Source organism: Sus scrofa, chromosome 14, assembly GCF_054392235.1.
Source record: "Sus scrofa isolate SSC_HxYL_T2T_F1_AM1 chromosome 14, Sscrofa_HxYL_maternal_Yorkshire_Landrace_v2.0, whole genome shotgun sequence".
Taxonomy (NCBI): domain Eukaryota; kingdom Metazoa; phylum Chordata; class Mammalia; order Artiodactyla; family Suidae; genus Sus; species Sus scrofa.
This window is the reverse complement of record NC_139396.1, coordinates 103,571,202-103,593,385: the sequence shown is the minus strand read 5'-3', so window position 1 is coordinate 103,593,385 and position 22,184 is coordinate 103,571,202. Positions and strand designations below refer to the sequence as shown.

The window sequence follows — 22,184 nt, the reverse complement described above, 5'->3', positions numbered from 1 at the left end:
ACCAGGCCCTGGATTTGGAAGTGAGTAAGATGACCTGGGCCTGCCTTCAGGGAGCCTCACATCTAGCTGGGATGGAGAATACAAGGTGGGCAGAGAGGGAGGGAAGGGTCCCAGCCATATCCTACCTCCTCGCCGCCCTGGGCTCCACCCTCCTCTCCAGGGGCCTGTGGGCTCCCGGCTTCAGCTCAGGCTGGCTCCTTTGCCTCAGTGTCCCCTGCCCCACTTGCCCATCTGGCTCCTCCTCAGTGAGCACTGCCCTAGGCCGCCGTCTCTCCTCCATACTCGGCCCCTGGCTAGGATGCGTGGCTCTGCCAGGCCCAGGCTCCACCTTCCTTCCTTTTCAGGACTATAGGCTTCTCCAGCATACGTGCCCTGCTATCTGAGTGTGAAGCTGCCCCGCTGAGCAGAAGGCAGAAGTGGCTGTTCCAGGGGCTTGGTTGGGATGCCTGCACCAACAGATTCCCCTCCCAGACCCTTTCCTGTTCTCATGAAGACCCTGCTCCCTGCTCCCCACTCTCAGACCCATCCTGACCAGTGTCCACTCACCTGAACCCTCCTTGTCCATCACTGGCCACACTCTGGAATCCAGAACATATATTGAGAAGCCTGGGTTCCTTGGCTCTCCCAGACTTGGCTTTGTGTCCTGAGCCGGGCACTAGACCTCTCTGGACCCTGTGTTCTTTCCTGCTAAGAGGATGAGGAATCAGCCTTACTTCCCCCGGAGGGCCAGAGTGGGTGGCAGGTACAGGATCTGCTCAGAGTAACAGCTGTGTTTTTGTTACTGGTGGTCTAGGTGATGGCTCGCGGAACCCTTTCCAAACCCCTTCCCGGCTTAGAGTCCCGGTGGCCAGCCAGATGGGAGAAGCCAGGGATTGATCTATAAACATTGATTGAACCAATTTGGGGCCAAGCCCTGGTAGCGGGCAGACAGCACCTGGCCTAGTGCCTGGCCCATGAGATGTGTCCAAAAAAATAACTGCTGAAAGAAGGAATGGATGGAGTTGTGAGTGTGAACATTGCTGGCATGTCCCAGCCTCTGGGAGCCGTCAGTCTCACGGCGACACTTTGGGTTTCTGATTCTAGCTCTGCGCCTGACCTCTCCTGGCCTTCCTGTTTGTCCCTCAGTAACATCAGGAGCTCTGTGACCTTGAAGATCATTTCCTGCTGGGATATTAATACCACCACTAATAATAAACAGTAGCCGTCGTCGAGGCAGGAGCAAATGTACTAATATTAGCTGCACCTGTTAGGGCCCAGCACGTGCCAGGCCCCCAACACGTGTTCTGATGTCAGGCTCCCCTGGGCCGTGAGAGGGCTCACTGTCTCCATGTTGACAATAAGCGGCCGGATGCTCTGCCCTTGGCCAGGGTTTCAGAGCGAGGATAGAACTCAAGGCTATTTTGGTTGGGCTCTGAGGGTGGCAAAGAAGAGAGGCACTCAGCTGACCTCACGTAAGGGAGGGCTGAGTGAAAAGGGGAACATCGTGGGGACGTGGGGTGAGCCAGCTCCCTGGGCTGCAGGCAGGGCTGGACTGCAGGTGGAGTGACAGGAGCCGGGGGCCTCCATGCAGTTGAAAACCCACCCGAACTCCCCCGGCTGCAGTGCCAGCATCACCCCCAGTGGGTCTCCTCCCTCCCGTCTCTGCTTGTCTGTCCACACTGACTCGTGTGCTCCCTTTTTCCTCTCTGTGTATCTGTGCTGGCCCCCTGCTCTTCATAGATGCTGCTGCCTGACAGCGCAACTCTCCCCCTGCTTCTGTCCACGCCTCCTTTCAGGCCAACTTTCAGGGCTGCCTGCTCAGTTCACTTATTTCCCAGTTCAAGGTCTACAACCCAGGTTACGTTCCCACCCTGCCTGCCCCCGTCCCAGCTGCCTCTGGATTGGCTGCCTGTTGTCAGGCCCTGGCCCTGGTGTAGTCAGCTGCGGGGGACTGGCGCTTTCCCATCAACCAAAGGGTCTCAAATTTGGTGTCAGGACCTGGTTTTACTCTTAGAAATTATTGAGGACCTGAAAGAGTTTTTGTTTATGGAGGTACATCTATTGATATTTACCACACTCGAAATAAAAACCATACATGTATAAATCATGAAATATTTATTCTTGAAGAACAATAAGAATAAATCATTGCATATCAACCATTAACATTTTTCATGGCAAATGACTAAGACAAAAATACTTGGAGTTCCCTGGTGGCCTAGTGGTTAAAGACTTGGCACTGTCACTGCTGTTTTTAAAAAAATAAAACTTAGGGGTAGTACCATCTTACATTTTTGTAGTTCTCTTTAATGGCTCACTTAAGAGAAGAGGGTTGGGTTTTCATGTATCCTTCTGCATTCAGTCTGTTGGAGCCTCTGGAAAACTCCACTGTATGTTTGCAGAGGAAAGAGAGTAAATAAGCCAAATAACACCTTTTAACCTTGCAGAGCCTCTGAAAGAATCTATCTTGGGTTGCTCCTGATATGGCCCCCTGCAGGGACTCCTCGACCTGACAAATGTCACAGGAACCCAGCAATCAGCTGAAGGCCAGACACCAGGTCCAAGAGCTCAGAAATCCTGGGAGCTGGGAGCTGGATCAGTGGGAACTGGGAGAGCAAGTGGGGCCGAGAGCAGCTTTCTGGAGGACACGTTAGGTGGATGGAGCCTTGACAGATGGGCATCTTAGCAGATGCAGAGGGGAGAGGGAGTTTTCTGGGGGAAATGACTGTTGCATCTTCAAAGTGGGATGATGAGGCATGGGGCCAAGCTTGGCTGAGACCTTAAGGGCCCTGAGCACCCAGAGGATCCCTGTGCTTGCTGCCACTCTGCATAACTCAGAATAAAGTTTACTTTCCATAGTGACACTAAGCTTCCTTGCGTGCTGATGTAAAAAAAAAAAAAAAAAAAAAAAAAAAAGGCCCTTTCTAGTTTCTGGACTGAAAAACTGGTTAAGTGCACAGATGCAGAGCTTGTCTCATTTGGGGGGTGCTGTGTTGTGTTAGTGCCTGTGGTATAGGCTTGCTCTGCCTCATGGGTCCTATATGGGTGCGCAGAGGGTAGGTGGGGATGGGGCACTTAGAGCACCCAGCACTTCCAGAGCACCCAGTGATTCCAGGCACCCACTGCTGAGGGAGGGTCCAAGCATCCTGGCCTGAAATCAGTGGAACAGAGGTGGTGGTAGAAGCCTTGGCCCAGCCTGGAATCCCCAAATCTGGGCCCAGGTGGGAACAGTTCCCTGGTGGCTGCTGATCTTCCCACTTCTGTGTGAGGCAGGGGACCCTGGAGGGTGGGGAGTGGGAAAGAGTGCTCCTGAGGGAATAACTCCCACCTAGCTGAGAGCAGGGGGACGTGGGCCCTGGACAGGACAGAGGTCTCAGGGCTGTGTGATGGGCTATGGACCCACTGACTGTCTGAATCCTGGCTCTGCCACTTACGCTCTGCCTCAGTTTCCTCATCTGCAAAGCAGGGATGAGCACGTCTGCTCATGTGCTTGTTTGGAGGTGACATGAGAAGGCGAAGGTGAAATGAGATAAAAGGGATAAAGCATCCGGTACGAAGAACTGGGCCAGCTCCCTGAAGCATGAGCTTCGTTTCATTTCTGCTTGGTGATCAGGTTCTGGTTCACAGGAATTGCTTGATACATATCTGTTGAATCAAAGAATCACTTAATGAACACATCCGTGGCTCAGTGATGCCAGTTTCTTTCCTAGGCAAGGCTCAGGCCAACCACCTCAGGCTGGGAAACTAAGCCCTGGAGAGGGGGAGGGACTTTGTGTAAGGCGGGCAGCAAGTTAGAGCCTGAACTGAATCCTGGACGCAGGCTCTGCTGCCTGCAGCCACGGCAAGAAAGGGCTTCCGGAGGAGGGGGCTGGGCCTTCCTCTGTAGCACATGCTTGCATGCATGTGCGTGTGTGTGTGCACAAATGCGTGCTTGTGTGTGCGTCTGGGAAGCCAGGAGACTCGAGCCTCTGCAGGGTTCCTCCCTCCTGTGGGAAGGCCTGTCATGGTCCGCTGTTTCCACGTGGCTCTGGCACACCTCAACTATTATGGGATTTTTATGTAGTCTGAACTCCCTTCAGGGAGCTGTTCTCTTTCTGACGGAAGCTGTGTCTGCGACGAAGCCATCACAGCTTAGAAGAGAACCTCAACTGGCCCCTCCAAGTATGGGATGGAGAGGCGAGCGAAAGATTAGAAAAGGTGGGAAGTGGGGGTGTTGTCACATCTCCCTTTGCATCCCTGGGCTGGGAGGGCCACCTTCCTTCTCCCTCCTGCAAAAATGCCCCAGGCCCGGGAATCCCACCTTGGCCACGGGCTTATCTGAAGGGCGTTAAAGTCAGTGGCTCTGTTCTGCTCCAGCCCTTCTCAAAGCCTGGCCCGTGGAGCAGCAGCAATTGCATCAACTGGGAGCTGGTTAGAAATGCAGACCTAGGCCCCACCCCAGGCCTGTAGCATCAAGAATCTCTGGAGGTAGGACCCAGAAATCTGTATTTTCCAAGCCTTCCTTGGATGCTCCTAAAAGTTTAAAAATCACTGCTTTATACACTTTCTCAACAAAAATATGACATTCTGCAGGGCTGGGATTCAAAGGGGTGGATGTTTCCCAGTTAGACCTAGAAACCTATTGAAATTGTCTGTTTGGTTGTCTATTCCTTTGTCTGTCTCTCCATCTGTCTGCCTTTTTTTCTTTTTTTTCTTTTGTTTTGGTCTTTTTAGGGCTGTACCTGCAGCATATGGAGGTTCCCAGGCTAGGGATCTAATTGGAGCTGTAGCTGCCGGCCTACACCACAGCCACAGCAATGTGGGATCTGAGCTGCGTGTGTGACCTACACCACAGCTCTCGGCAATGCTGGATCCTTAACCCACCGAGTGAGGCCAGGGATCGAACCTGTGTCCTCATGGATACTAGTCGGGTTCACCAATGGCTGAGACATGATGGGAACTCCCATCTGCCTCTTTTGTATTTGGTAGACATTCAGTTGCACCTAGAAGTTGAGATGGGTAAGCTCGCCCCCCCACCCCCACTCCCCCGCCCCCGCCCCCTCTAGCTTACCATGAAGCTCGGCTGTGAGGCTGAGGAGGAGGGCTCCTTGATTCCCCAGGCAGTGAAGCAAGATGGTCACTTGTTTAAATCTGAGCCCGACAAAGCCACCCTAATGCAAAGTATAGAAGAGGAAAGTGGAAGGAAGCAAGTTTTATTTGGCCTCTGTTGTTTTCACATGTGCTGAGGCATCTCACCCTCCTGATCTCCCTTCCTACTGTGTAATGTTATTCTCATTTTATGGAGGAGGAAACTGAGGCTCAAAGATGTGGAGAGACTTCACCAAAGCTGTAGAACCTGAAAATGATGGTCAGAACATGAACCCAGCTCCTCCTGTCCCCAGAGGCCATGCCGTTTCTTTTGTTCTATGTTTCCAGGATCTTGGAGGACCTGGGGATCAACAGCCAGACTTGGATGCTCAGGATGATTTGGGATGTGCTTCTAACTACCTGTACTGTCTGGAGGTCAGCAGGCTGCCTTTGAGGTTGTTAGCTTTCTGTCACTGGAGCTCTGCAAGCAACGACCAGGAAATCTTATGGCCATGATGGTGGGGTGTGTGTGTGTGTGTAGGGCAGGATCAAGACCAAGGGATTTTGCCCACTTGGTCTTCTGCCCTCCAAAATGGGCCTGCTCAGGCCTGCTCTGGGGTCAGCGTCCCCGTGGTTGGAGACTTTGCTGCCAGCTGCTCATTATCTGTGGCTGCTCTGAGGGGACCCTGCCAGCTCCCAAACAGGAAACGTGTTAAGAGAGCTGTAATTAGAGCTGGGAGCCACAGGCCTGAGAGGTGCCTGCCGCAGCTTCAAGTGCAGACATGCTGCCCGGGTGAAGTCCCTGGGTGGGAACCCAGTGAGTCAGGCCCTCAGATCCTCTCCCTACATGTGGCACCCCCGCCCCACCCTATTCTCCCTGGAAGGAAACCAGCGTTCCTTGGGTGCCTACTGGGTGTCTGAGTTTCACAGATGTTCCCTCTTCCCTTTCTTCCCAGAAACCTAGAAGCAAGGAAGCTGCCACCATGATGCAGCGGGGAGTCCGAGGCCCTGGGAGGTCATATGACTCATTCAAGGTCATCCTGCTGTGGCAGAGATGCGATGAAGCCCTGGCTTTGTGAGTACCTGGTCTAACCTTCTCATTATTCTGGAGGAAGCTCTGAGACAAAGGTAGGGTGCAAGAGGCCAGGAGCAAAGGTAGAGGAGGCCTAGGCCTGGTTGGGTCCCGCCCCAACTGACCGTGACTTCCTTTAGCCTCTATGAATCTGTCGTGGAGGGATGAATCCCTGCTATGCTCCCTTTTCAGGCTGCTGGGCCACCCATGGTCATTGCGGTAATTTAAGAACACAGCCATACGTTCTTCAACACTCCTCTTATTGAGTAACAACCTCTGTGATCCCTCCCCTTTAGTCTGGGCAGATTTGTGACTGCTTCACCCTGCAGAGAATGGCAGAAGAGATGCCAAGTTAGTAAAGACCATGCAGCTTTTGCTCACTGGCTCATGTGCTCCTGGAGCCCTGAGCCACCACAGAGGGTGTAAGAAGAATCACTGATCGGGGGCTGCCATGCTGTAAGGATGCCCAAGCCACAAGGAGAGTCTGGGTTTAGGCACTCTGGTTAGCAGTCCCAGCTGAGCCCAGCCATCAAGCCTCTCCTGCTGTTTGAGTTTTCCCAGCTGAGGCCTCAGATGTCATGGAGCAGAGACAAATCTGCCCTGTTATGCTCGGTCTGAACTCCTGGCCCATAGAACCTGGGAGCAGGGTCAATTTCTGGTGATTTGTTATGCAGCAATGTATAACCAGCACAGCTATGGCAGCTGGGCTGCACCAGGACTCCTACCCAGACCATCTTTCCCTCACGGCCCCTGGCCAGTGGCTGGGCTCACACTCTTCATGCAAAGCATTGCTCCAAGGGAAGGGTCTGAGACTGGGGCGCTCCATAGCTCCTGGGGGTTGCATCTGCTCAGCTGCCTCTTCCCCCTCCTTTCTCAGAAATAAGTTCTCAAATCCGGATCTGCCTCAGGGCCTTGTGTGTGGTTAAAAGTCCTGATTCCTGCGTTACCTCTTCTTAGCTCTGAGGTCTGGGGCAAGCTACTTAACTCAGTTTCTTTAGTCTGTAAGCTGGGGGTGATAAGTATGCACCCGAGAGGGTTGTTGTCTGAGCAGTGCCGTGCAGAGCACAAACACCCTGATCAGTGTGGCCTGTTCTCATTCCTGATGTCACCCTTGTGCCATCTCCCTGTGCCCAGGACTTTACAGTTTACAAGGTACCTTCTAGTTCCCCTGGCGACTGCTGTTGAACAGATGAGGAAAATGCAGTTCTCTGGGATGTGGCTCGTGTCCATGGCCTCAGATAGAAGCGCTTTCTCCTACTCTTGTCAAACATCTTCTGGGGTTTTCCTCTCTGGCCCATCTTGGGGCTCCTGGCTGACTTGCCTGGCCTCCTCCTCACTATTGCTCTCTCCTGCCCTTGGACTTCTGCAGTCTTAGATTGTGCAGCTTTGGATAATATCCCCTATCTGGGTCTTAGCTTCCCCCTCTGTGAGATGAGGAGCTTGGGCTGGCTGATGTTGAAGGGCACTTTTGACTCTAAAATGATCAAGTTGAGTTTTCATATTGGGGGTGGGGGGGTGGCTTGCTCGCAGGACTGCCTGCTGCTCCTTCCAAGCTGAGCCTGTCCTGGCTGTGAACAAACAAGAGGGCCCAACATCCCCAGTTCCAGGGCAGCAGGGCCAAGCTCTGAGAAGGGAAAGGTGGCACCACTTGGGAGTTGGAAGGACCCAGCCAGGACACTGGGTCTTTACTCCCAGCTTGGCAACACTTGTAGTTTCCCCTGAGATTGTTCCTCATAGTGGCCAGATGATGGACCCAACCCAACCAGGCCTGGACTCCGGAGCCCCTTCTAAGGCCATTCCCAGTGTCATCTCTGGGCAGTAATGGGTTCATCAGCATCCTGACCTGTGGTCCAGCCTCTGCTACTTCACCTGCCAGGTATTTCTCAAGCCCACCTCCGGCCTCACTTCCTCCAGGCAGCCTTCCCTGATGTACAGCATTAGGCTTTTTTTCTGTTCTCCCATAGTGCCCTGGGCTTTCCATCAGGACCTCTCTTGAATTGTGGTCTGTAACTGCCTGTTACTTACAGGTTCTCCTCCAGACCTTGAGCCCCAGGAGACCAGAGTCCATGTCTGTCCTGCTCACCTCTGTGTCTCCAATGCTCCAAACAAAACTGGCACTACTTAGGTTCTCAGTAAATATAAATCGCACAAAATCATTTTAGATAAATAAACAAATAACAGCAATGCTACTAGCAGTAAAAGGAATAATGCTACTTGCTTAAAATATCCCAGCCTCATCTGCTTGTGCTTTAAGCCAGGCTACGAGAGGATGGCTTCCAGAGAGCATTATTTTGATCCCTGTAGGACTGCTTTGCTTGAAGCATCCATATGTATGTCACTCCTCAGAAAACATCTCCATGAGATTTGTGTCTATTCTGAGAATTTTATGATGAAGACTACCAGGAAAAATTCCTGTTTTACAACCAAAGGCAGGGATGGTTTTCCTAAATATCAGGCTTTATTTTATATTTATTTTTTATTTCATGGACATCACGTAAGTGACCAGGTTTTTCCTTTTGCACTTGCTACCAGGAAACTCAGCTCCAAAATCTGGCTCCTTTGTAAGCATGTTTAGAACTTTGTAGTTTTCATTTTTGAACTAGTCAGGTTTCTGGCTTATTTAACATCCTTTCCTCTGTTTTGTTTCTTACTTCCTATCAATTTTTAATTTATGTTTTATTGCAGTATTTTTGGTTTCCTTGTAAATCCCTTATGGGTTTGTGTGTGCTTTAAATAATTTGCCTTGGAACAAGGCAAGATATAACCAAGTGCATACACACAGCACGGTATTCCCAAGGTTGGCTCAGGATTCAGGTACTCCAGTCACTCCCTCCCTCTGAAGGCCACACTCCTCTGAGAGCCCCACGCCCAGCCAGAGCCATCAACTGCCAAGAGGGCACAGGTTCCCCCGTGTTCTCTCCCTTTGCTCTGCAGAGCTGCATGGCTGTGGAGTCCACATGATCTGATGATCTGCTGCTGGACATGGAAATGGGGAAGGGGAAGCAGGTGGAGGTATGTGGGGCGATGAGGCCTCTGCCTCGGGAAGCTTCATGCTGGTCTCTGCCAGAATTCAGAGCCCAGCCTTGTGAGCACGTGAAGCTGTCACCCATTTTCCCTAGAGCCACGCTCTCTCTCCTTTTCATGAGGCTGCGGTGTCCAGAGCTGGCCATTTTGGAAGAAGAGGAGCCGGGAAATTGTAAGCTTCCTGTATGGGCATCAAGACAGCTGGCGAGGGCCCTCCTTCTCTGAATGACCCCAAACATGTCCCTGGATGCTGGGGGCCTGAGTTTTGTCATCTGGAATTGGGACCTTGAGTCTTTGCCCACCTCTCTGTCAGTGGTGTTGTGATAAGCAGAACATATTTGTTCTAGAATGTTTCCCCACCTCACATCTGAGATGCTGTGCAGAAGCGATTCCCCGGGAGGCTCTGCGAACCTCCTCACCGCCCACTCGTGTTGCTGGAGGAAACAAAACCCCTCCAAAAAAACAAAAGACATCAGTGCATCAGAATGCACCCAGCGGATGGTGGTGTTTGAATTGGAAATCACCGAGGTGGTTTGGTTTCTATTCCATATCAGAGCTTTATTCATGCAACGGGAATTTGTTAAGGTTTTGTTCAGTCTACAAATATTTGTCAAGCGCCTGCTTCGAGCTCAGCCCCCATGCTCTGTGTTGGAGCTGCAGAAGTGATAAAGCGCTCTGGGGTGGGGGGTGTGGGGAGAGCCAGACCTGGCTCTGAGTCCCAGCTCTGGTCCCCACCTCTTTGGTGACCTTGGGCAGGTCACCTCCCCTCTCTGAGCCTGTCCCATGTGTGAGGTGGGACTAATGCTGGCTACCTTCCTTATAGTGCAGTTGCAAGGATCAAGTGAGGAAATGCGATGCTGTTATTAGCAGTGACTGAAACAGTAAGTGTGGTTGTTTTATCAAGAGTGATGGGAAGTCACGGGCCCTGCTTCGTGGCAGCCGTGGTTAGGGAAGCTATTAGTTATGGTAAGGGGAGCTTTGGGCCAGGGCGGCTGGGAGGTGCATACATAAGATGCTGAGGATGCACAGGGGAGCCAGGGGGTATTTGTGGCCTTAGTAATGACTTGATAGCAAGCAGTTGTGAGCTCTGCCCAGAGTTGCCCATGGAAGGTACATGTGGGATTTAGAACAGACCCTTTTACATTCTTGGGGAGACAGCTCTTGTAAATGCCCCTCTCTCACTCAGAGGCTGCTCTCAAAGTCTCCTGTTGGCATTTTCAGGAAAATTACAAGCACATGTATCTTGGGACAGGGTTCAGGTGGGAAGGGCCATAGTGGTTGTGGTATCTTAGGTGGCTTGGAGGCTGTAACAGATACAAATACTGGTGGCTTAAACAACAAACATTTATTTCTCACAGTTCTAGAGGCTGGAAAGCTGAGATCAAGGTGCTGGCTGACTTGGTGTCTGGTGAGAGCCCACTGCCTAGTTTGCAGATGGGGCAAACTTGTTGCTGTGTATGCACAAGCAGAGAGAGAGAGAAAGAGAGAGATGATTTCTAGTACCTCTTCTTACTAGGGCACTAATGCTATCATGAGGGCTCCACACTTATGACCTAATTACCTTTCAAAGGCCCTACCTCCAGATACCTTGGGGATTAGAGCTTCAACATATGACGTTTAGGGGGACACAGGCATGCAGTCCATGGCACTGGGTTAATGCTATGAAACTGTCATGGAACTGGTAGCAATGGCCGTGTGGTGGGGGGAGAGGTCCAGGTGAGGGGAGGGCAAGGGTGTGCAGGTGCCCAGTGTAGGGCAGAGTGAGGACACCAGTCCCTCCAGGCCCTCTTGCTACCCCCCTTCTTCTCTCTGCCAGGCCAGAGTGTGCAGAGCTTCCCCTGGTCAAGGATGGAGTGCCCAGTTGGGAGGAGTGTGCTTGTTCCCTGGCAGTGAGGCCGAGGCTGAGTCAGGGTGGGCTGTGGGGAAGACAGGTGGGAAATGGAAAAGGCTATTTAGGCACCTGGGGCAATAGTGCAGGTTAGTGGCACTAACCTTGGATGTAAAAATAGGTTTTCAGGTTCTGCCAGGTTGGATGGATCCTAATACTCCGGCCCTCTATGTGCCTTCTGTTCTGCTGACATTTCTTCATTTCCCTCTCACATTCTTTTTTTCCACCCTGCTCTGTGCTCTCGGAGCATGGCTCCTCTGGACCAAAGCAAACAATTTTCTTAACTATCCCAAATATTGTGGCCTAAAACTCCCGCCATTTGATTATGCTTATTGATTCCATGAGTTGGGAACTTGGAAAGTGCATAGTGGGGACAGCTTGTCTCTGCCCCACAGTGTCTGGGACCTCAGGCTGGAAGCCTTGAAGGCTGGGGATGGAATCATCTTGAGTCTGAAGATTTACTCACTCACCTGTGTGACAATGATGCTGACTGTAGACCAGGACCACCAGTAGTCCACTGGAGCCCTTATATATGGCCTTTCCACATGGCTGCTTGGGCTTCCTCGTGGCATGGTGGCTCACTTCAGAGTGAGCACCACAAAGAGAGCCAGGTGGAAGCTGCCTTGCCTTTTTTTTTTTTTTTTTTTTTTTTTTTGGTCTTTTTGTCTTTTTAGGGCCATACCTGCAGCACATGGAGGTTCCCAGGCTAGGGGTCTAATTGGAGCTGTAGCCACCTATCTATACCACAGCCACGGCAACGTCAGATCCGAGCCGTGTCTGCGACCTACACCACAGCTTATGGCAATGCCGGATCCCTAACCCACTGAGCGAGGCCAGGGATCAAACCTGCAACCTCATGTGTTCCTAGTCGGATTTGTTTCCATTGTGCCATGACGGGAACTCCCTGCCTCGCTTCTTACTACCTTACAGATGTCACTCCCACTGTAAGCATGGCTGTGCCCAGATTCATGGTGTGTTGAAGTCCCCTTGTGAGAAGAGTGTGTGGGATGGGAGATATCTAAGCAGCCACTTGGAAAATGGGACCTGCCACGGGATAAATCAGCAAGAAATCAGATTCATTTATTCACTTACTCTTGGTTCCATCAACAAACATTCCAGGCTTCCTTCCTATCGGACCGGGTCAGTAATGACTGCTCTTCTACCAAACATGACAGGTCCTGTTGGTTTGTCCTCCTTCGTGGTGGCTCCCACTCCACAGGCATTTCTGCAATCACTCCTTCCCCTTCTGTTTTTAGCTCCAGGGGTGGCACCAGTACTTTCTGGTTTCCTTTAACCCTAACGCTTTTCCTTTTGGCCATACCCGCAGCATGCGGAAGTTCCTGTCTAGGGATGGAACTCATGCTGAATCCTTAATGGCGAAGCCACCAGGGAACCCTAATCCTAGTGCTTTTAAAGGGTCCCTTCATTAAACTATCAGTCACCCTCTCCAGTGACCATTTCTGCCAGAATCATCACTAATAAACCTTATGTCTTAGAAGGCGGCTCAAGAGTACCTCCCTCAGCAAGTGGCTGGAGGGGGCAGGATTGGAATCTTGAACTCCTGGCTCCTTGTCTTGCACACGTTTCCAGGCACCACGAGTGGTGTGTAGTCAGAGGGGGCTCATCCATGCCAAGCCCAAGAGCCCTGTTCCCTCGGAGCCCTGGAGCACCCCATCTTTGCCTGTTGGGTTCAGCTCCCAGCCTGGTGTGACCTTGTTTGTGGTGTCCCCAGGCTAGGGAACTCCTTGGGCCCGACCAGGCCCCTGGCCCTCTCTGGGTCAGCTAGCAACTGAAGGCATGGAGAGGTGAGTGACATGCTCTCCCACCTGCTCACAGGCACCGGGGCATCAGGGCTAGGAAGGATATTGCTTCATAGCTGAATACCTAAGCCAGAGAGGTAAACAGGCACGGTTATAGAACGAGAACTCCCAGCCTAGTGTCAGTCCTGCACACCCATCAGTCTAGGCCCCTAGAGGTTATTATTATTATTTTTCTTCTGGCTGCATCTGCAGCATGTAAAATATCCCAGGCGATGGATCAAACCTGTGCGACAGCAGTGACCCGAGCTACTGCAGTGACAATGCCGGGTCCTTAACCCACAGCACCAAAGAATTCCCTAGGTCCCTACAGCTTTTAAAGAGCTTTTGTTTCTCACTAATAAATGACAGCAATCATGATGATGTTGATAATGATGATGAGGTTGATGATGATGAGGTTGATGATGATGATGGTGGTGAAGATGATGAGGTTGATGATGATGGGGGTGAGGAGGAGGATGATGGTGGTGAGGATGATGATGAGGTTGATGATGATGATGGTGGTGAGGATGATGATGGTGGTGAGGATGATGAGGTTATGATGATGGTGGTGAGGAGGATGATGGTGCTGAGGATGATGATGAGGTTGATGATGATGATGGTGGTGAGGATGATGAGGTTGATGATGATGATGATGGTGGTGAAGATGATGAGGTTGATGATGGTGGTGAGGAGGATGATGGTGGTGAGGATGATGATGGTGGTGAGGATGATGAGGTTGATGCTGCTGCTGCTGCTGTGATGGTGGTGGTGAGGATGCTGATGATGATTGTGGCAATGATGGTGACCCCAATAGTTTGCTGAGTTCCCACGAGCTGGTTACTTGGACCTACATCATCTCATTTAACCTTCCTCCTTCTTATATAATGCAACATTTCTGGGGCTCTTCTTCTTAGGACTGTGCAAGTTCAGTGGCTCCTGGGGTGAGCTCCTCTTTCATGGTTGTGCCTGTCATCCCAACCCTGCCCATAACGTCTCTGCGAAGCAGGTCATTTTCTCAAAGATGGCACCATGCTGCAGGGGAAAGGGACTTGTTCCAAGTGCCATGATTAGTAGGAGGCAGAGCTGGGATTTGAACCAGGCTCTGTCTGATTCTAAGCCCCTGGTTTCATTATGTCCTTCTCACCCAGGACTAGACAAATGGATCAGGTGGCTTGCCTCAGGCCACTGGGATGTAGGGACAGGGATGTTCCTTCAGCCCAGATCTTCTTTCTCAGAGATGCCTTTATATGAGTGAGAGTCTAAATTTTCTCCTTGCTGCCCTTCTGGTGCCATGGGGTGGGGGGGGGCCACTCACCAAAAGATGAGGGGTACAGGGTCATTTCATGAAGGTGTCCATTCCTTGAGGACAGGTCTTTTCTGCCACCCCAACTACCCAGGTCAGAGCCTGAGTACAACTTAGAGTACTGACCCTGGGGCAGTGTTTGTTGATTGAATCAATGAAAGAATGAATGAAAGAATAAATGAGTGAGCCCTGAGGATGGGGTGTGACCCAGTTAGGAGGCCAGTGACTGAAGGTCTCAGGGGGGTAGAGAACTGCTTTTCACGTGAATGAGTTCCTGTTTATTTATTTGGGGTAGGGGGAATAAAAATACAAATCTCAGGATGAAGCAAGTCTGTGTGCTAATTCTATTCCCAGATCAAATCACAGCACGGGGAATGCGTTATCATCAGCGTGATTACCTTGGGGGAACAGAGACAGGGAGTTTTATTAAATGAGACAATCTCACTAAAAGGAAGCCTTCCATTAGACTTGGGGCCTTAAATAATGTTAGTATCATGAGCTGACAAACATCCTGCATGAGGCATCGGGGAGAAAACCGTCTTGAATGCATGGCTTTAGTGGGGACCTCTGGACTGGGGTGACCAGGCAGTGGCAGGCAGAGCATCTCCAGGGCCCAGTGGCCATGAGACCAAGTCATTCAGGCCCTGCTGTTCTCCCAGGCCAGCAAGTGCCACCTTCCTGGTGACGCCATAGTGGGACCCAAAGGGAGAGGCTTGTGCATTTCCTGTCTGGGTACAAAGACCCTGAAACTCAACAGGCTCCAAATGGAGGCAAACAATTGTTTCCCAGATAGGCTTCCCACTCCCCTCCCTGACTGACGTGCCTGGTCTATCTCTGATATTGATGGTATGTCTGGATTCTGCAAGCCCCTTCCTCTCCCTGGTTCTCAGTGTCAGAAGGGACCATGGTTTTATCTATTAACAGATAGACAAGTTTGTCTTCCTTCAAAGTGCATTTTATGCCTGTCCCTAGTTTCAGTGGATCCTTCTAGGCATTGCACAAAACAACGACTCATCATCTAGTTTGGGAAATGCTGGGGTAAACAATGTTAAACAGTTTTCTTTTCATAACACTACTTTATTAAAATAATTGATTTAATTGCAAAAGAAATGCATATTCAACTATGATCAGTGGGGAGTGTCAAGTCATATAAGGCAGATGCCAATAGCCACCACCCTCTGTCATTCTCATGTCTCAGAGCAATGGCCTGGGCTATGTCTTTACACATCTCTCTCAGTGCCTGTAAGACACCTGTACACACACTTACACATACATAGGGTGTTTTAGAACCTGGCCTTATTTTCTCCCGAAAGCCTTGTCTGTGCCTTTAACATGTGATGGGCTCTTGATCTCCAACACTAGTTATGCTGCATAACTTTCCTCCCTGTTGGGCCCCTTTCAACAATGTGGAGCATCTTGGGGCAGGATGACCTGACACTTGGGCTTCAGTGACTCCCAAACCAGCAGGGGAGGTTCTCTGTGGTGGGTGGGTGGGTGCTGGCTGCTATCCTGGGGTTGGCTCTGTCTGCAGGAGCACTGGGCCTAGGTGGGCGAATGCCAGCATCAGGGGGCCTGGCCTTTGCAGCCTCCCTGAGAATGCCATGGGCAGCTGCAGCCTGCAGGGGGCTGGGCGGGCTGGATGAGGAGGGGCAGTGCATGTGTTGGTATCTGTGTCCAAGGAAGAATGAGAGGCTACTTAGCCCCAGAGCCCCCTCCCACCCAGATCCTCCTTGCTTTAGGTTAGGTGGACACTTTGGCCTGGCTACCCTACTCAGAGCGTGCCTGTGCACCAGCAGATTAATATTCTGCTCATCATCTTCGCCCTGAGACCCAGGATACCAGGGACATGCCTAGGATGCCATAGAAAGTCGGTGGTAGAGCCAGCCCACAGCCTGGAGCTTGGGATCCTGTCTAGCCTTCTCCACCTTCTTTAGGTGGGCCACCACACTTCCTGGGGAGCCAGGCCAAGGTGCCTGAAGACCTTGGTTTGTGTCCTGTCTCTGCCACCCAAAGCGCTGTCAGATGCTAAGGAAACCCCTAACTTCCGGTCCAGGTCTCCAGGTTCCAGGCTGGTGTGTGCTGGTCCTTGGCCTTGTCTGGGTCACAGGCCCCTTTGAGAAGGAGCCTGAGCCTGCTTCTCAGAGCTACATGCCAGTGTCCATCATGCAGATCATTGTATGGGGGATGAGGGGGCTGTTCTCTTGCAGCCCTAACACTTGAGTCATGGTTCATTTTTGAGGACCTATTGGTTGCCTGGTCCTGTACTGGGTTTGGCAGAGTGGAGCAGTGCAGGATGGGAGTGAATTTGTACCCTCTGGGAACATCCGGTCTGGCTGAGTGATCAAGGTACAGCCACAGGATGCACACATCCAGGTGAATATCAGAGGAGGTGAGAGTTCTGATGGTCTGCAAGCAGCCCAGAGTGGTCAGGGAGGGCTTCCTAGAGGTGGCCCACCTTGAGTTGTGAGCAGGATAGTATTCTTGGAGAGGAGCAGAGAGCTGACAAAGGCATGGAGGTAGGAATGGTCAGGTGTTAGGAGCCAGCCCTGGATGGCGTTGTTGGGAAGGTGGCTTGGTGAGCCAACAGGGACCCCAGTGAGGGGCTGCAGGGGCTGCAGGGGCTGCAGGTGAGGTTGGCCTCCACCTCCACTGATGGCACATCTCTGATGGCAAGAACCTGGCAGCAGCAGCCACCCACCTCCACTCTGGGAAGGGAAGCTGGCCTCTGTCCCCACGACAGACTCCCACAGGCCAGAGCCAGCTGAGGGATAAACATCTCTAATCGTTAATTACCATGCGTGGTGCGATTTTATGACTTTGCAGATAAATGCTCTCTGAGGGAGTGTCAGCATTATAGACCTCCAGTTCAATTATCTGGAGTAATGATTTAAGGGGTGGGGTCCCAGGTGGCTGGAGGATGGGAGCAAAAGCTGCTGGGAGGACGGTGGGTCTCCTCAGGAGTAAGACTCAGGGTCTCTGGCCTGGCAAAGGCAGGGCTGGACCAAGCCTGAGTGGCAGACTGGGCTGGAGCTGTCCACTCCTCCTGGTCACTCCCCCAAACTGTCCACATGCTGGCTTCTCCCTGTGCCGCTCAGCCCTGGCCAGGCACTGTGGGACCTTTTGGAGTGAGAGATCCTGGCAGTCCTTCCTGCCTTCCTGCCTGTCTGCTACCTTAGCCTCCACTGTCTGAGAGCCTCTCACCCCTGAAATCTTACTCAGGCCCAGCGGCTCACCAGAAGGGCATGCTCCCTTTCTCTGATGCTGCCCCACCTGCCTGTTAGCCCACCTCTGCTAAGAAGCTCCACATGCTGGGGCCCTTGGCTCCGGCTTTCCCTCCATCTTCTCTGAACCAGAGGCATTTCTGAGTCTGTCTAACTCCTTGCTCAAGCTGGGAGCCCAGGAAGACCTGGGGCTGCCTGCTGTATCGCCGTACCCTCCAGATTCCTGGCTTGCCGTGCGTACCTGGGGAGCCTCCTCCAGTGTTCAGTGCATCCAGCTTCTTTTTTGGGAGAAGGGCTGCCCCAAGGTAGAAAAGTCCCTCATGGAGCCTGCTCTGTGCCATGTGTTAAGCACTGGGCGAGGCCCTTTCCTGCCCTTGCATAGGATCAAGGTCAGGACCCTGGAGCCAGGGCTGTTGAACCAGACTCTCTGGCTCGACTTCCATTTCTGTCACCCATGAGCTTGGTTACTTGGGCGAGTAACTCACCCTCTTTCTCAGGTGCCTCATCTGTAAATGGAGATCACAGTCATCCCCACTTTGAGGCTCTCTTGTGAGGATTCACGAGTGGAAAGTTCTTGTTACTGTTTCAGCACATAGATCATGCTGCTCATTTGCAGTTGGTAGTGTATTTGGTAACAGGAGGAAGAAAGGGGAGTGGCCACGGGTTTAGGCACAGGCCGGCTGCCTGCATTTGGTTCCAATATGCAAGGTGGGAACTGCAATATCGGCTCACTGTGGGGTTCTCCAGGCCTGAGTTTCCTCATCTGTAAAATGCTCATAATGACAGTAGTAGCTGCCTCCTAAGACCGTGGCTCTGTTTAAATCAGTTCGCACCTTTAAGATTGGTAGCCAAGTGTCGGGTGTATAACTTGCTCCCTGTAAATGGCATTGTCACTCCTGTTGACAGATGTGGAAGCAGCCTTGGGGAGGGAAGGGACTTGCTCAAGGAGGTTATTTAAACTCAACTCCGAGTCCAAAGCCAAGGCATAGTCTTTTCTAGCTCCCTCTTCTTCCCACAGATAAGGGTCAGGTTCAGGTGCTTTCAGGTCTGCGAATCTTCTCTTTTGGTGCCCATAGTTAGAGCCCTCCTCCAGCCTCCTCTCGCCCCAGCACAACTTTTTTTTTTTTTTTTTTTTTTTTTGTCTTTTTGCCTTTTCTAGGGCCACTCACATGGCATATGGAGGTTCCCAGGCTAGAGGTCTAATCAGAGCTGTAGCCACCAGCCTACGCCAGAGCCACAGCAACACGGGATCCTAGCCGCGTCTGCAACCTACACCAGAGGTCATGGCAATGCTGGATCCTTAACCCACTGAGCAAGGCCAGGGATCAAACCCGCAACCTCATAGTTCCTAGCTGGATTTGTTAACCACTGAGCCACGATGGGAACTCCCCCAGCACAACTTATTAGCTAATTGAACCTCAGTGAACTGAAGTCTCTGAGGTGCCCTTCCGCTAGGAAACAGGGCTGGCCAAGGCCACTCTGCTGACCTTGGCAGGCACATGTATCCTGGGCCAATCAGTCCCCTTTATGACCAAGGCCATCAGTTATCTTCCTCAAAGACCTCCTCTCTGGAATCTGCTGTGGAATCTCAACACCTGATTGGGATGCCGGGCCCACCTCCCTCCCTTCCGATTTCATTCTGCTCCTCTCTGGCTGCCGCCTGGCTGCGTGGAAAGTTTGTCAAGCGCAGGGTCTGTCTCTTGTGGCTGCCCTGCCCGCTGCAGAGTGCTGACCGGGCAAGCAGGATCGGTGGCTCAGCACTGCAGACATCACTCTCCCTGTGATAAGGGCCAGTGAGCACCCTTGAACGGGGAGCGGGCCATTTTTCACCATCCCCGGGCAGCCAGGCGGGCAAGGCCGCCTCTTAGACTCTGCTAGCAGACAGCGGGGGTGGCCCACAGTGGGCTGGAGGAGGCAGACTTGGTTCCCTCAAAGTCTGGGCATGAGGCTGCTGGCGTAACAGACATCCCTCCCGCTATCCTTTGAAAGAGAAGGTGTGTGATTTTACCCACGTGGCCTGGGTGCCCTGTGAGTGAGTGCTTAAGAGCAGGGGCTTTGGAGGAGGCCAGCTTGTGCCCTCGACCAGCTGTCACCATGGCTAGTGACAATGGGGTCAAATTTCACCACATATAGGAGCCAAAGGTGAAGCCTGAAAATGTGTCCATTACTTTTCGACAGTCTTTCCTTCAAAAGTGCAGTTTCGTCCCCTCCCCTGGAATGTGGGCTGCTCCGTGACTGCTGGGTTCCCCTCACCCAGGCCAGGGGAGGGCCCTGGGGACACAGACCTTTTAACAGCAAATCATTGTTGCAATTTCCTGAATACCTACTGCATGGCAGGCCAAGCAGAGCCCTGGAGCCTCTTTTGATCCCCAAACCTACCAGTGGGGTAGCTGCTATTGTTAACAGTGCTCCCCCCACCAGCCCCGGTCCAGGATGAGGAAACTGAGGCACAAAGAGATTGAGTAAATCACTCACAGCATCAGATGGTATGTCACAAAGCCTGGTTTGAACCTCCTCCTTCTTCTTCTTCTTTTTTTTTTTTTGTCTTTTGTCCTTTTTTTTTTTTTTTTTTTTTAGCACTGTGCTTGCGGCATATGGAGGTTCCCAGGCTAGGGGTCTAATCGGAGCTGTTGCTGCTGGCCTATGCCAGAGCCACAGCAACGCTAGATCCAAGCCACGTCTGTGACCTACACCACAGCTCAGGGCAATGCCGGATCCTTAACCCACTGAGCGAGGCCAGGGATCAAACCCGCAACCTTATGGTTCCTAGTTGGATTCATTTCTGCTGCACCATGATGGGAAATCCTGAACCTCCTTCTTAGCTGTCGTGTTACCCTGCCACAAGTATGCAGCAGCAAAGAGAGCCCTGGACCAGCTGTCAGGAGACCTGGGTGTCCGTCCCAGCCCATGCCCTGAGCCAGGTCCTCTCCTCTCTAGGTGGCAGGGAGATGGATGTGGGGTGTTCCCCGGAGCTGGCTGATTGTGCAGCCGAGAGGACCTCTAAATGAGAAAAGGACCTGGTGATCTCAGCAGTTCTGAACCCACAGAGGGCTGGTGAAAGGCAGGAGGAGGAAGCCCCTGAGAGATGGGAGGTCAGCCTCCTTGCCAGAGGAGAACGAGAGAAGCTGGCATGCAGAGTCAGGTTGGATTCGGGGACATCATCAGAGGGACCTATAGGCACAGGGACTCTAGCAGCTGATCTGAGAATTCCTGGCTAGACTTTGCACACAGGGGAAATCTTTAATAAAATGTCAAGACAATACTACTTGAGCAGAACTGTGTGATTTACAGGCAGTTTTCAGAGCCCTCTCGGGGAATTCTCACCTCACCCTCATGTGCCAGCTTAGTGATGGCCCTGCACCTATCCAAGTCCCCCAGACAAGATTCTGGGGGGCCTGCTGGACTCTTCCTGTTGCCTGAGAACCCGCGCCTTGTCAGCCACTGAAGGTCCTGCCTCCTATTGCCCTTGCTTCTGTCTGCTTCCTTCCCATGCCACTGTCCCTGCCCTACTGCCAGTACTGCCTCCGGCCTGCTGGGTCGCCACCATGGTCTCTGGCTGCTTCTCCTCTACCCACGGGCTTCTTCTCTCCATCTATTTCTCTGTCTCTCAGGGTGAGAGGTCTTCCCAAGGCACAACCGAGCTAATCTTCCTTCCTTCCTTACAATTCCTTGTGGCTTCCGTGGACCTTAAGGGCACGTTCAAATCCCTGAGCTTGTCTAATGGAGCCTTTTGAACCTGGCCACCCTGGACACAAACCCTGAGTTGTCTCATTGAATTAGAAAATTTCTCTGAGTAGAGGGGCCATGGTGGTAATCAGAGAAGGCTTTCTGGAGGAAGTGACAATTAGGCTGGGGGCTAGAGGGTGATTGAGGGTCCATGCCATCAACCACACAGGAAGAGGGCTCCAGGACATCAGTGACTGAGGTCCTTACCTGAGGTGCCCCCCATGTCCTTGGTCCCCTGTGCCTCGGGATTTCCAAGAGGAAGCACAACTGTGGGGCTGCGCCACCGGTTGTGTGGTGTGGACATTCTGGGAAATACCGCCGGTCCCCGGGCTGGTGTCCACACAGGAAGGGGGATGCAGAGCTGGATTTGCTGAGCTCAGATAAGCAGCCCTGGAGTGCCCCAGAGCGGAAGCCCCCGTGCGCGGGAGCCTGGTGTGCAAGGGTGATAGGCACGTCTGGAATAGGCAGGTATTGACTGAAACTGTCACCCAAACAGGGGACAAAATGGCTGGTGGAGGGCTGGCCTTGGGGGGCGAGAAAACATCCTGTAGGGCAGAGAAGGGACTAGATTCTCTCTGCGGGAGGGCCAAGGAAATCTCCAGGTGGATTCAAGGCCACGAGAGGAGGGTCTGCACTCTGTTTTCATTTTTTATTTTATTTTATTTTTATTTTTACTTTTTCAAATGATTTTTATTTTTTTTCCATTATAGCTGGTTTATGGTGTTCTATAAATTTTCTCCCGTACAGCATGGTGACCCAGTTACACATATATGGATACATTCTTTCTTTTTTCTCACATTATCATGCTCCGTCATAAGTGACCAGACATAGTTCCCAGTGCTACACAGCAGGATCTCATTACTAATCCATTCCAGAGGCAATAGTCTGCATCTTTTAACCCCAAGCACCCCATCCCTCCCACTCCCTCCCCCTCCCCCTTGGCAACCACAAGTCTATCCTCTGAGTCCATGATTTTCTTTGTGGAAAGGTTCATTTGTGCCATATATTAGATTCTAGATGTAAGTGATATAATATAGTATTTGTCTTTCTCTTTCTGATTTACTTCACTCAGTATGAGAGTTCCATCCATGTTGCTGCAAATGGCATT

The 22,184-nt window shown here is 51.9% G+C and overlaps 1 protein-coding gene across 6 annotated transcripts in view; it reads left to right on the top strand.

The window, feature by feature from the left end:
• Positions 1 to 22,184, top strand: part of LOC106506054 (uncharacterized) — a 303,642-nt gene that overhangs the window by 36,449 nt on the left and 245,009 nt on the right. For 3 of the 6 annotated variants that reach the window (XM_084997453.1, XM_084997451.1, XM_084997450.1), the window contains exon 3: positions 6,000 to 6,118. The gene's annotated coding sequence lies outside the window, so the exon portion shown is untranslated. Of the gene's footprint in view, positions 1 to 4,055; positions 4,174 to 5,391; positions 5,479 to 5,785; positions 5,861 to 5,999; positions 6,119 to 22,184 lie in introns of those variants that run through there. The other 3 variants (XM_084997454.1, XM_084997449.1, XM_084997452.1) reach the window with 3 other exon arrangements.